The sequence below is a fragment of the Erpetoichthys calabaricus genome, chromosome 6 (assembly GCF_900747795.2).
Source record: "Erpetoichthys calabaricus chromosome 6, fErpCal1.3, whole genome shotgun sequence".
In the NCBI taxonomy this organism is placed as follows: Eukaryota; Metazoa; Chordata; class Cladistia; order Polypteriformes; family Polypteridae; genus Erpetoichthys; species Erpetoichthys calabaricus.
In genome coordinates, this window is record NC_041399.2 from 153,803,715 (window position 1) to 153,817,576 (window position 13,862).

Sequence of the window (13,862 nt, forward strand, 5' to 3'; positions counted from 1 at the left end):
CCCCAGCCACTCACCACAATATATGTGCCTTGAATAGAGCGTGTTGTACAAGTCAAGTCAAGTCAGGGAACATACACTGGTACAGTACATTGCCGCTCCCACTACAAAACAAAACAACTCGGGATCCCGGTTGGCAACCCCCCAGGCAGACATGCGGTCCAGTCCCACCCTCGGGAAATGACCCTCTATCTGCCACAGCCAGGTATTACGTGGGCGACCCTTTGGCCTGGTCCAGCCACTCGGGTCCCCAACAATTAAGGATCTTACTAGCTGGATCACGTGCCACAATGGCTGTAGTGCCGTAACTGATGCTTCCTCACAATGCAGGTAATGTGCCTCATTCGGGACTCCATGAGCAACCGCTCTTTTAACACAAAGTCAAACCAACGATACCCAAGGATTTTCCAGAGAAACACAGTACCAAAGGACTCCAGTCTTCATCTCAGGTCACTGGATAGCGTGCATGTCTCGCACCCATATAGCAGGACAGGAAGCACCAGGACTCTAGACTCTAGACCCATATAGCAGGACTCGGGAGCACCACACACCCCTTTCCAGCGACCTCATAACCCCCCATGCTCTCCCAATCCATCTACTGACTTCATAGGAAGAGTCACCAGAGAGATGAATGTCACTGCCAAGGTAAGTAAACCACTCTACTAGGTCGACACTCTCTCCTCAAACAGACACACTGCTGATGGCTTTGCCCAAGAGGTAATTAAAGGCCTGGATCTTGGTTTTTATCCAGGGCACTCACAAGCCCAGACACTCAGACTCCTTGTTCAGTCTCTCGAGTGCCTCGATCAGAGCTTCCATTGACTCCGTGAAGATCACAGCATCGTCAGCAAAGTCAAGATCCGTGAATCTTTCTTCACCAACAGATGCCCCACAGCCGCTGGACCCCACGACCTTGCCCAACACCCAGTCCATACAAGCATTGAACAGAGTAGGAGCAAGAACACACCCCTGACAAACCCTAGAATCAACTGGAAAAAACTCCAGCCTCCACTCTGCACAGCACTCACAGTACCAGTGTACAGGCCGGCCATGATATCCAGCAACCTCAAGGGGATCCCGCAAATCCTCAGGATGTCCCACAGGGCAGCTCGATCAACTGAGTTGAACGCTTTACGAAAATCAACAAAGGCTGCAAAGAAACTCTTCCAATATTCGCGTTTGCACTACATGAGATCCCTCAGTGCCAGGATGCGGTCAATGGTAGACTTCTTAGGTGTAAAACCAGACTTTTCCAGCCACTGGTAGGTGAGCAAGTGATCACAGATCCTATTGAGGACAACCCTAGCAAGGACCTTACCCGGCACCGAGAGCAGTGTTATCCCCCCGATCACCTTTCCCTTTCCAGATAGGGGCAACAAGTCCCATTTTCCAGTCAGTTGGGATGATGCCAGTCTCCCAAATGGAAGCAAAGATTGCTTGCAATGCCTTACCACCGGCCTGGAGAAGTTCACCCCGGATGCCACAGGTCCCTGCAGCCTTTCCTCCCCTTAGCTGGTTCACCACCTGTGCAATCTCAGTGAGATTGGGTCGTGGGCGCTGGAACCAGGATCCAGCCATTCGCAGCCCCTGACTTTTTTGCAAAGTCAAGGAACATGGAGACATTTTTACTACGGTCACCAGACCCATGAGGACCGAGACAATCCTCATAGCCAACCCTGTCAGTGCCAGTGGCTGCATTGAAGTCACCCATGACCAGAGGAGTGTCACCTCGTGGGCACCCATCAACCACCGAGCAAAGCTGCGAATAAAATGTCTCCCTCACTGAGACATCACTCACCGCGGTCAAATCACACACTGAGACAACAGACAAGGCACCCAGGGAGTGCCAAAATATGAGAGGTTTATAATGGTAATAATAATTATAAAGGTATAATAATTAAACTGCTCAAAAAAATTAAAGGAACACTTTTTAATAGTATTGCATTTGGCTACAGTCTGTGTCACTACTGGTAGCATGAGGTGATACCTGGACCCTACAGAGGTTGCACAGGTAGTCCAACTTCTCCAGGATGACACATCAATACGTACCATTGCCAGAAGGTTTGCTGTGTCTCCCAGCACAATCTCAAGGTCATGGAACCGATTCAAGGAGACAGTCAGTTACTCTTAGTGAGCTGGACAGGGCTGTAGAAGGTCCTTAACCCATCAGCAGAAGCAGTATCTGCTCCTTTGGGTAAGGAGGAACAGGATGAGCACTGCCAGAGCTCTACAAAATGACCTCCAGTAGGCCACTGGTGTGAATGTCTCTGACCAACAATCAGATACAGACTTCATGAGGGTGGCCTGAGGGCCCAACGTCCTCTAGTGGGGCCTGTGCTCACTTCCCAGCACCGTGGAGCTCAAATGGCATTTGCCATAGAAAACCAGGATTGGCAGGTCCACCACTGGCACCCTGTGCTTTCACAGATGACAGCAGGTTCATCCTGAGCACATGTGACAGACGTGAAAGGATCTGGAGAAGCCGTGGAGAACGTTATGCTGCCTGTAACATTGTTCAGCATGATCGGTTTGGTGGTGGGTCAGTGATGGTTTGGGCAGGCATATCCATGGAAGGACACGCAGACCTCTACAGGCTAGACAACGGCACTTTGACTGCCATTAGGTATTTGGATGAAATCCTTGGACCCACTGTCAGACCCTATGCTGATGCAGTGGGTCCTGGGTTCCAAATGGTGCACGACAATGCCTGACCTCATGTGGAAAGAATATGCAGGCAGTTCTTGGAGGATGAAGGAATTGATACCACTGACTGGCCCCCACGCTCACTTGACCTAAATCCAATAGAACACCTCTGGGACGTAATGTTTCAGTCCATCCAATGCCACCAGGTTGCACCTCAGACTGTTCTGGAGCTCAGTGATGCCCTGATCTATATCTGGGAAGAGATCCCACAGGACACCATCCGTCGTCTCATTAGGAACATGCCCCGACATTGTCAGGCATGCATACAAGCACATGGAGGCCATACAAACTACTGAGTACGATTTGGAGTTGCTGCAATGAAATTTGGGCAAAATAGACTAGCCTGCCGCATCATTTGTTCACTTTGACTTTTGGGGTGTCTTTTATTTCAGCTCTCTGTAGGTTGATAATTTTCCTTTCCATCAAACAATGTGGCATCCTTTTGTTCATAACACATTACCCAGTCCATATCAGTATAGCTATCCATCAGGATTTTTTTCCCATTGAGATCTGATGTGTTTTCAAAGTGTATCTTTAATTTTTTTGAGCAGTTTATGTGTGTACATTAGCAATGTGTGATATGTTACTGAGATTTGTCTAAATAAGCGAAAAACAACACATAGAGTTTAAGTGTGAAACTTGAGATACATGTAATAAGGCATAAATAAATTTTAACTCTGCAAAGACGTGTTTAATGTAATAATGTGTTTTAACATTTCTTAGATGTATAGGTTTGGACACGCCTGCCAAATGGACCAAAACTGGACGCATTACAAATTGCTATGGCGAAAATGACCACAGAATTGGAAGGTGCAAAGAACAACACCAAAAAAAAATTTGGACAAAACAAATTGCGGAGGATTTGAAGATACGTTGACTAAGCCTCCAGGATGCCAAAGACATCGTCATGGACTACCTAGCATGGAGAAACATCATTAGTGAAATTTGAACCCTTGCGGCACCCACAGCGGTGTACAGTCCACAGAGGAGACCCTGCCACATTACCAATTGGGGAAGAAAGAAGAAGAAGATATAAAAAAAGTAATTGTTTATTTAAAAATTTTACATCAACATGGAAAGGAAAGACCTGGGTGGAACAAAAAGTTAAGTAAAGAAGAAGAGGATCTGAACAATTTGGTGCCTTTTTCTGATAAAAGATCAGATAAAAATTTAGAAGAAATCAACTGCAACATTAAGAGGAAGTTCTGAATCTGTGCCATCATTACGGAACTGGTGTAAGAATATTATTTTAATATTGCTTATTTTTGTACTTGTAGTCGCAGGGGTGTTAGGCGAGATCAAGCATGGGTAAAACGCGTGCTAAAAGAAATCTTTCAGTCCAAAAGTTCGTTTTAAAATATTTAGTGAATATTCAAAGCAAACAATCCACACAAGAATAAAGAAAAAGGTTATTACACATGTAGAATAAAAGGCAAAAATAAAGGAAAATGTATCTTCTCTAAACTTAGCTTATCTTAGAAAACTTTAGTTGTTTCTTTACTTAAAGATTCTTAACTTCTTCTTCTGTACGCTTTAAACGTATGGCACAGCACAATTAATCAATTGATTTATCTTACATGTTACTTGGCACACAAAACACGCACACAAGGTACGCAGGGCATGAAAGGCACGGTTTAAAACCTTGTGCCTTTTACACCTTTCACATGGCAAGGCTGATCACTAACTGAGAATAATGTTTAGTCAGTGCAGCTGGAAATAGTTAGAATATACCAATTCAATTCAACTTATGGGGATTTTAGGAACCTCCCATAGATTATGCACTAACATTTAATAAAACATGGATGTATCTTATGTAACTAGCAAATGGCTTTTACAGTACTTAATCCTTTATATTTGCATTTTATTTCTGTGCTTAATAAATAAGCAAAATTGTTTTATTATTTTGATTTTGACTCTTACCTGTTCCTGGTCTGAGAAATTCATGGGTGTCAACTTAGGGGTTTTATTTTAGGGTTAAACAGGTTAAGGATGTTAAATTCAGGTCTGTGAGACAATGGTCTGCAACATGTACAGTAACTAAACCTATGAAAGTCTCAACATCAGGTTCTGGGACTATACTGTAGATATGGAACAGCACGGTGAACTTCAAGGGCCCTGAGGTCACCATTGCCTCCATATCTCTCACCCCTTAGCCAGTAAAAGAGAGACAGAAAACCTGGGTATAGACATAAGATGCCCATACAATGCAAGATTTGCTTTTCTTTGTCTTCTGTGCTAAATCCCTATATACTTTTAAGATAAACTAGTTGTTTTTTTTTTCTCCAGATGGGCTTTGTTCAACTGAGTGTAAGTGACTGACAATAAAAATGATTCTAGCTAATTGCATGTCTTCATGTCCACTTTTATAAGTTGTGCTAGTACTATTTTTGCTAAGGGTTGGTTAAGGGATGTGTAACTTCTTATTAACTGAATACGATTCTTTAAAAGAACTGAAATCCAAGAGAGCTAGTGTTCCATGCTGGATAAATTCTCTCCTGCTAAGTTTGTTCTGGTGATGACTCTATAAATTACATGATTTTGGTGATCATAAAAGTAAAAAATGCATCCAGGTTAACTTATGTAGAGAGGAGTGGTAGAAAAAAAACGAATGGCTCTATGATTTATGTATTGTTATGGAACTTTGCCTTAATATAGAGTAGCTACTTAATAGCTACCCACGTGTATATCCTTATCTCTATGTGGACAGCTGCTTTAAGCAAAGAGACTAGCTCAGCATAAGCAGACCAAACGGTTAAGCTACACCTGTGCACCAAAGCAGGTGTCTGCTCACTGCGCCGCTTTTATGATTGGAGACGTCCGTCCTCATCTGCTTACTCCTGTGGGAATAAGGCATTCACCCACACGAGGTCTCTTATCACTACCTTGAATATATTATAATGGATATTCCTACGTTCATTATTTTGGTTTGCCTGTGTTGTAGTTACAGCTAACATAGTTGCATAAGTATTATTTAAATTCTAAATAGCACAACACATGGGCAGCCTTACCTGCACATGGAATGTTGCCTCAAGCAAAGAAACTTACTAGATCTGCACAAGCTGACTAAATGATTGTCTTCAAACCTGAGCTACACCTGTGCTAATCACCAAAGCAGCTGCCTGCTCACTGCGCTGCTTTCTTTTGAAGATGTCTCTTCTCAGCTGCCAACCCCTGTAGGAATATGGCAAACATTCACATATATAACAATATACCTTGACCCAATGAAATAGTATAAAATCAGTATTATTATAAAGCAAAATTAATAAAAACACAGTGAAAACAATTGTATCAAAAGTAGGAGATATATTAGAAAAAAGACTTAAAAGATTAGGAAATGTAATTGAAAGAGTCTTAACAAAAAAACTAAAAACACCTATGCAGAAAATAATATTCTAAAGACTGGTTGCAAAGTGGCTTTAGATTGTTGTTCAGTCCAAAGAGGTACTGCCAATACATTTGATCTGCATGCTGGTGTGCGTTTCATAAACAAAAATTTACGGTATTGAAAGACCATTAAACATTTGAAAAAGTGAGATGAGAACAGGCGGTTCAACCCAACAAACTCACCCTAATTCACCTACATTGTCCAAAAAGGCATCAAATTGAGATCTGAAGGTCCCTCGAACCGCCACCTTATCGTGGTAGAGGGGTTTGCCCCCTCCTCGAACCGCCACCTTATCGTGGTAGAGGTTTTTGCCCCTCCTCGAACCGCCACCTTATCGTGGTAGAGGGGTTTGCGTGTCCCAATGATCCTAGGAGCTCTGTTGTCCGGGGCTTTATGCCCCTGGTAGGGCCACCCAAGGCAAACTGGTCCTAGGTGAGGGATGAGACAAAGTGCGGTTCAACAAACCTCCTATGACGAATAAAAAATTTGGACACCGTTTTCCCTCGCCCGGACGCGGGTCACCGGGGCCCCCCTCTGGAGCCAGGCCTGGAGGTGGGGCTCGTTGGCGAGCGCCTGGTGGCCGGGCTTGCACCCATGGGGCTCGGCCGGGCACAGCCCGAAGAGGCAACGTGGGTCCCCGTTCCCATGGGCTCACCACCTATGGGAGGGGCCAAGGAGGTCGGGTGCAGTGTGAGTTGGGTGGTGGCCGAAGGCGGGGACCTTGGCGGTCCGATCCTTGGCTACAGAAGCTGGCTCTTGGGACGTGGAATGTTACCTCTCTGAAGGGGAAGGAGCCTGAGCTTGTGCGTGAGGTTGAGAGGTTCCGGCTAGATATAGTCGGGCTCACCTCAACGCACAGCTTGGACTCTGGAACCAATCTCCTTGAGAGGGGCTGGACTCTCTACCACTCTGGAGTTGCCCCCGGTGAGAGGTGCCGAGCGGGTGTGGGTATACTTTTTGCCCCCCGACTTGGAGCCTGTACATTGGGGTTTACCCCGGTAGACGAGAGGGTTGCCTCCCTCCGCCTTCAGGTGGGGGGACGGGTCCTAACTGTTGTTTGTGCGTATGCACCGAACAGCAGTTCAGAGTACCCACCCTTTTCGGAGTCCCTAGAGGGTGTGCTAGAGGGCATACCTTCTGGGGACTCCCTCGTACTGCTGGGGGACTTCAATGCTCACGTGGGCAATGACAGTGAGACCTGGAAGGGCGTGATTGGGAGGAATGGCCCCCCCGATCAGAACCCGAGTGGTGTTTTGTTATTGGACTTCTGTGCTCGTCACAGATTGTCCATAACAAACACCATGTTCAAGCATAGGGGTGTTCATATGTGCACTTGGCACCAGGACACCCTAGGCCTCAGTTCGATGATCGACTTTGTGGTCGTGTCGTCGGACTTGCGGCCACATGTCTTGGACACTCGGGTGAAGAGAGGGGCGGAGCTATCAACTGATCACCACCTGGTGGTGAGTTGGCTTCGATGGTGGGGGAGGATGCCGGTCAGGCCTGGTATCGGGCGTGCTTAGTGCTTAGTGATAATGTTCTTGACATAGTAAATTCGTCATTAGATACGGGGGTCTTCCCAGACTGTCTTAAGACTGCGGTAGTTAAACCCCTACTTAAGAAAAATAATCTCGATCCCTCTGCTCTTGAAAATTATAGACCCATCTCTAACCTGCCTTTCTTAAGTAAAATTCTAAAGAAGGCAGTCATTATACAGTTAAATGAGCACCTCAATAAACCTGCTATTCTTGATAAATTTCAGTCAGGTTTTAGAACAAATCACAGCACAGAAACTGCCCTCGTTAAAGTAGTAAATGACTTGCGGGTAAATGCAGACAGAGGCCATTTATCTGTTCTCATCCTCTTAGATCTGAGTGCCGCATTTGACACCATTGATCATAATATTCTTAAGAATCGCCTTAGTCAATGGGTGGGCCTCTCTGGCAGTGTCTTAAATTGGTTTGAATCCTACCTGGCAGGGAGAAAATTCTTTGTTAGTTATGGTAATTACAACTCAAAGACACATGATATTCTATATGGTGTTCCACAAGGCTCTATCCTGGCACCACTGCTCTTCTCAATCTACATGCTTCCATTAGGTCAGATTATCTCAGGGCACAACGTGAGCTACCACAGCTATGCTGGTGACACACAGCTGTATTTATCAATAGCACCTGATGACCCCAAATCTCTTGATTCACTAACACAATGTCTAACTTGTATCTCAGAATGGATGAATAGTAACTTTCTCAAATTAAATAAAGAAAAAACCGAAATCTTAGTGATTGGCAATAATGGATACAATAAGGCTATTAGAAATAAACTGGATGCATTAGGATTAAAAGTCAAATCGGAGGTAAAAAGCTTAGGGGTAACCGTTGATTGTAATCTGAATTTTAAATCGCATATTAATCAGATCACTAGGACAGCATTTTTTCACCTAAGAAACATAGCAAAAGTTAGACCTCTTATATCACTGAAAGATGCAGAGAAATTAGTTCATGCGTTTGTTTTCAGTCGACTAGATTACTGTAACACATTCCTCTCAGGACTACCCAAAAAAGACATCAATCGTTTGCAACTAGTGCAGAATGCAGCTGCTAGAATCCTTACCAGGAAAAGAAAATCCGAACACATTTCTCCAGTTTTGATGTCACTACACTGGTTACCTGTGTCATTCAGAATTGACTTTAAAATTCTGCTTATGGTTTATAAAGCTTTAAATAATCTCGCCCCGGCTTATATATCGGAATGTCTGACACCTTATATTCCAAATCGTAACCTCAGATCCTCAACTGAGTGTCTCCTTAGAATTCCAAGAGCAAAAACTTAAAAGAAGTGGTGAGGCGGCCTTCTGCTGTTATGCACCTAAAATCTAGAATAGCCTGCCAGTAGGAATTCGCCAGGCTAATACAGTGGAGCACTTTAAAAAACTACTGAAAACACATTATTTTAACATGGCCTTCTCATAACTTCACTCTAATTTAATCCTGATACTCTGTATATCTAATTCATTATAATAACTATTCATTCAAAATCTGTACTAACCCCTACTCTCTCTTCTGTTTCCTTTTCCGGTGTCCTGTTGGTGGTGGCGTGCGCCACCATCATCTACCCAAAAGCACCATGATGTTCCAACAATGATGGATGGATTAAAAGCCAGAAGTCTGTATGACCATCAGCATCAAGTGACTCCGTGAAAAACCCGAACTACAAAGAGGACTATTTCATTTATGTTAGGTAGAATGCCCAAAGGGGACTGGGCGGTCTCGTGGCCTGGAACCCCTACAGATTTTATTTTTTTTCTCCAGCCTTCTGGAGTTTTTTTTTGTTTTTTCTGTCCACCCTGGCCATCGGACCTTACTCCTTTCTATGTTAACTAATGTTGTCTTATTTTAATTTCTTATTTTGTCTTTTATTTTTCTTCTCTTCATTATGTAAAGCACTTTGAGCTACTTTTTGTATGAAAATGTGCTATATAAATAAATGTTGTTGTTGTTGTTGGTAGGCCCAAACGTGTTGTGAGGGTCTGCTGGGAACGTCTGGCAGAGCCCCCTGTCAGAAGTAGCTTCAACTCCCACCTCCGGCAGAACTTCGACCATGTCCCGAGGGAGGTGGGGGACATTGAGTCCGAATGGGCCATGTTCCGTGCCTCTATTGTTGAGGCGGCTGACCGGAGCTGTGGCCGTAAGGTGGTCGGTGCCTGTCGTGGCGGCAATCCCCGAACCCGTTGGTGGACACCGGCGGTGAGGGATGCCGTCAAGCTGAAGAAGGAGTCCTACTGGTCCCTTTTGTCCTGTGGAACTCTGGAGGCAGCTAATAGGTATCGGCAGGCCAAGCGGAATGCAGCTTCGGTGGTTGCTGAGGCAAAAACTCGGGCATGGGAGGAGTTTGGGGAGGCCATGGAGAACGACTTTCGGACGGCTTCGAGGAGATTCTGGTCCACTGTCCGGCGTCTCAGGAGGGGGAAGCAGTGCAGTGTCAACACTGTATATGGTGGTGATGGTGCGCTGCTGACCTCGACTTGGGATGTTGTGAGTCGGTGGGGGGAGTACTTCGAAGACCTCCTCAATCCCAATAACATGCCTTCCAATGAGGAAGCAGAGCCTGGGGACTCGGAGGTGGGCTTCCCCATCTCTGGGACTGAGGTCACCGAGGTGGTCAAAAAACTCCTTGGTGGCAGGGCCCCGGGGGTGGATGAGATACGCCAGGAGTTCCTCAAGGCTCTGGATGTTGTAGGGCTGTCTTGGTTGACACGTCTCTACAACATCGCATGGACATCAGGGACAGTGCCTCTGGACTGGCAGACCGGGGTGGTGGTCCCCCTCTTTAAGAAGGGGGACCGGAGGGTGTGTTCCAACTACAGAGGGATCACACTCCTCAGCCTCCCTGGAAAAGTCTATTCGGGAGTTCTGGAGAGGAGGGTCCGTCGGATAGTCGAACCTCGGATTCAGGAGGAACAGTGTGGTTTTCGTCCTGGTCGCGGAACAGTGGACCAGCTCAACACCCTTAGCAGAGTCCTGGAGGGTGCATGGGAGTTCGCCCAACCAGTCTACATGTGTTTTGTGGACTTGGAAAAGGCGTTCGACCGTGTTCCTCGGGGGATCCTGTGGGGGGTGCTCCGGGAGTATGGAGTACCGGACCCCCTGATAAGGGCGGTTCGGTCCTTGTACAACCGGTGTCAGAGCTTGGTCCGCATTGCCGGCAGTAAGTCGAACCCGTTTCCAGTGAGAGTTGGACTCCGCCAGGGCTGCCCTTTGTCAACGATTCTGTTCATAACTTTTATGGACAGAATTTCTAGGCGCAGCCAGGGTGTTGAGGGGGTCCGGTTTGGTGGACTCAGGATTGGGTCACTGCTTTTTGCAGATGATGTTGTCCTGTTTGCTTCATCAGGCCGTGATCTTCAGCTCTCTCTGGATCGGTTCGCAGCTGAGTGTGAAGCGGCTGGAATGGGAATCAGCACCTCCAAATCCGAGACCATGGTCCTCAGCCGGAGAAGGGTGGAGTGCCCTCTCAGGGTTGGGAGCGAGATCCTGCCTCAAGTGGAGGAGTTCAAGTATCTCGGGGTCTTGTTCACGAGTGAGGGAAGAATGGAGCGTGAGATTGATAGGCGGATCGGTGCGGCGTCCGCAGTGATGCGGGCTCTGCATCGGTCTGTCGTGGTGAAAAAGGAGCTGAGCCATAAGGCAAAGCTCTCAATTTACCGGTCGATCTATGTTCCTACCCTCACCTATGGTCATGAGCTATGGGTAGTGACCGAAAGAACGAGATCGCGAATACAAGCGGCTGAAATGAGTTTCCTCCGCAGGGTGTCTGGGCTCTCCCTTAAAGATAGGGTGAGAAGCTCAGTCATCCGGGAGGGGCTCAGAGTAGAGCCGCTGCTCCTCCGCATCGAGAGGAGTCAGATGAGGTGGCTCGGGCATCTGATCAGGATGCCTCCTGGACGCCTCCCTGGGGAGGTGTTCCGGGCACGTCCAACCGGGAGGAGGCCCCGGGGAAGACCCAGGACACGCTGGAGGGACTATGTCTCCCGGCTGGCCTGGGAACGTCTCGGGATTCTCCCGGAAGAGCTAGAAGAAGTGGCCGGGGAGAGGGAAGTCTGGGCATCTCTGCTCAAGCTGCTGCCCCCGCGACCCGACCTCGGATAAGCGGAAGAGAATGGATGGATGGATGGAGGTCCCTAAAGTGCAACTCTCCACCTCGCTACCTCTCAATTTATTCCATGAGTCCATGGTTCTCTGTGTAAAGAAAAACTTTATAATGTGTGTAAACTCCTTTTAAAGAGTTTCTAACTGTGTCCCAGTCTTCTTGTACCAGAATTTATTTTAAAGTTACAACTGGGACCTAGTGTACTAATTGCTTTCATAATTTTGAACTTTCCAGTCATTTCAAATCAGGTTCAAATCCTTTAATCTCTGATCGTAGTTCATGCCTCTTAGTTTTAGAATCAGCCTAGTTGCTCTTCTCTGTCCTTTCTCAAGCACTGCTACGTTTTTTTGTAATAAGAGAACCAAAACTTAACACAATACTACAGGTTACACCTCACTAGTGCGTTATATAAAGTTAAGCATAACCTTCCTTGACTTTTATTCCACACATTGCGATATATAACCTAACATACCATTAGATTTTATGATCACTTCTGTACACTGTCTGAATGTAGATAATGATGAGTGCACTATGACTTCTAGGTGCTTCTCATAAGTTGCACTTTCAAATTTCAGACCACCCCCCCCCCCATTATGTATTTTTTCAGCTTTCTACATGTAACACCTCACATTTACACTAAATTTCATCTGCCTCAAATCTATGCAAGCATGTATACTATCTAAATCGCACTGTAACAATTTTGCTGATTCATATTATATTCCTTTCTGCTTAGTTTGGTATAATCTGCAAATTAAATCATCTTATTGATTATATTCTTGTCTAGATCATTTATGTATTTTAAAAAGAGCAGCAGCCCCAGCATTGATCCATCAACAACATGACCTAATTTTGAAAAGTTCCCCTCACCATTACCCTTTGATTCCTGTGTTTGACCCAATTTTGAACCCACCTACTGTCTACATCCTTAGTTCCTACTTCTTTTAGTGTGATCAGTAAACTTTCACGTGGTACCTCATCAAAGACCTTCTGAAAGTCAAGATGATCTTTTGTTGCTTCCTCATAGAATTCCAAAATGCTAATGAAACATGACCTTCCACATCAAAACCTATGTTGAGTATTTGGCAATACACCTGGTAATACATTTGTTCTAGACAAGTGGATTAAGCAGGTGTGGTCATCTGAGGAATGATAATTCCAAGAAGAGAACTGTTGGGGCTCCATCTTGGCCATCCTCATTTACGTCAAAGTCTGATATTTAACAGAACAAACAAAAAGTGTGCTTCTTGGCATGATATGCAAATGTAAAACAAAGGTAGCCTCTCTGAAGCTGTCAAGTTCAGCTTGCCTCCTTGCTCTTGGCGAGGGCGCTCTGTCTCACAGGTTGCTTGGTCAGAAAAAGATGCCCCTTAATCAGTGAGTTTTTATGGGGCATCATCCAGAAGGGATATAGTCAGTTGCCCTCACTGGGCATGATCTTGGCACTGTGGAGGGAAAGGGAGAGGACATGTTTAGAGCCAGCACCCCATCTTATCCTGGAGGGGTATCACATACCTCAGATGAGCCCTGAATGTGATGATGTGAAGCACATGCATGACATGGAATGCTTCATCTTTTCATTATTGATTTTTCCATTAATTCACCTGTGATGTATGTTAAGGTTACTATAGTACCTATAGTTATAATACCTATAGTTGCTTGTGCAGAGCTATAGGCTATAGTTACTTGGATCGGCCTGATCACATTTTTATGAAATGGGGTATTTGCTAGCCTCCAGTCTTTAGGAATTTCTGTAATGTATAAAGATGTTTGCCAATGGTTTACATGTGTTCTCACTAGCTTTCATAAACACTTGAGAATAAATGCTATCTGGATCTGGTGATTTGTTAGGTTTTAGCTGATTTAATCCAAGCAGTACTTCTCCCTGTACAATTTCCAAGTCACTAAGTACTTCCTCTGTAGTCCCTGTTAGTGCTGGGAGGTTATTGACTTCTTCACATGTATAAACTTCAATAAAATGCAAGTTCAAAGCATTTGCTATTTCACTGTCTGTATATTCTAGCTCACTGTTATAGTCAGAATATTCTTCTATAGTCTATAACACACTCCTCACATGAGGCCTTGATCCCTAATACTGTCTAGTCAAGCATCATCAGTAAGCTTTGGTTCA